Source organism: Notolepis coatsorum (genome assembly GCF_963971535.1).
Source record: "Notolepis coatsorum genome assembly, chromosome: 3".
NCBI classification, from domain to species: Eukaryota; Metazoa; Chordata; class Actinopteri; order Aulopiformes; family Paralepididae; genus Notolepis; species Notolepis coatsorum.
Window position 1 is genome coordinate 148,729,950 of NC_140167.1, and position 1,601 is coordinate 148,731,550.

At 46.5% G+C, this 1,601-nt stretch overlaps 1 protein-coding gene across 1 annotated transcript in view; it reads left to right on the top strand.

Annotated features, from left to right (window-relative positions):
- cps1 (carbamoyl-phosphate synthase 1, mitochondrial) overlaps positions 1–1,601 on the top strand; it is a 255,494-nt gene that overhangs the window by 137,487 nt on the left and 116,406 nt on the right. The window lies entirely within an intron of this gene.

The window sequence follows — 1,601 nt, forward strand, 5'->3', positions numbered from 1 at the left end:
TAGGAGCTTTTGAATGAGGGGGTGAGATCAAGCGGAATGTTACTTCTGCGGTCTTGCGTGTAATTACACTCATTGTCTCAAGTGCAGGTTTGCTGTCAGACTTTGTCATTTGGCCGTATGTGTGCCTGGCAGCAGACCTCAGCCTACGAGGGAACCTCTGAACCCTTTTCATTAATTCAAACCTCACTTATTCTCAAAAGAATCATTGAGGTTTTCCCATTTGGAACAGGTCAAAATACGAATAAAAACAAAGGGAGGAAAATACGTTTTTAAAAACTAGAGATAATAATGGCAATTTCTATAAATAAATACATGTTTTTTTTTTCAGTGAAGTGCCCCTTTTAAATGTGACACAGGCACAGATCAGTGTAAACAATATCTCTAGCCCTAGAGAACATCATGGATTTAGTTTAGCTTTCATTAAGTACATAAGCACGTCTTGCAGAGCATTAAATGAGGGGTGCAGGTTCTCAATAGCTAGTTGTACAGAGTCAGCAATACAGTAGACAGTAGTGTCATCACATAAAGATGAAATTGACATTCACTGAAAGATGAGACAATATCAATAATGTAAATAAGACAGGACCTAGGATTGATCCCTGTGGGACACATTTTGTAATGGGCAAGAATTCTGATTGGCCTTTCCCATTTTTCACCCACTGAAGTCTCTCAGACAAATAACTCTGAAACAAACCACAAGCATTAGCATTTAAATTAATTTAAAATAAAATAATGGTCAACTGTATCGAATGCTTTTTTTTTTTTTTTTTTTTTCATCTTTTCCCCCTCCTTTTTCCTCCGATTTTTCTCCCATCCCAATGTTTAGTCGTTATGCCAATTCCCAATCCCTTCCTGGTTGCTGCGCCACTTACCCCCACAGTCGGTCTGGAGAGTGGAGGCTATCACGTGCTTCCTCCGACACACGTCCAGCCAATCAACCGCTTCTTTTCACCTGCAGCGCGGATTCTCACTGAGAGGGCGTAGCGTGTGGAAGGATCACACTATCCCACTTAGATCCTATCCGCGCTTAGCAGGCGCCCCGACCGAACTGTAGGAGTCGCTGTTTACAACGACCCGGACCCACCCCGCCAGCTTCTCCCACCCTCTAATACTGCCAATTGTATTAGTGTGAACGGCCAGCCAAGCTGGTGACAACCCCGGAGCTGTGAGCTGGATTCGAACAGGCGAATCCTAGCGTCTCCGGGGTTGGTGACGAACGCAATCTCCGCTACGCCACCTGACCGCCCCTGTATCGAATGCTTTTGATCTACTGTACAAATAGTGCGGCACACTGTTTTCCTTTATCTAGGTGGATACTATATAATTTACAACTAAAGTAGTGGCTGAGCTCCTGCTATGATTTGCTCTAAAACCGTATTCGGTATGGATTTAATACAGAATGATTTGAGTAAAATGCTTTGAGTTGGTTATTTGCCAATGATTCCTGGATTTGTGTTAGTCTATAGCAGGGGTTCCCAAAGTGGGGGTCGCGAGCCGCCGCGGGGGGGGGGGGGGGGGGGGGGTGGGGGGGGGGGGGGGGGGGGGGGGGGGGGGGGGGGGGGGGGGGGGGGGGGGGGGGGGGGGGTTCGCCAGATTGATGA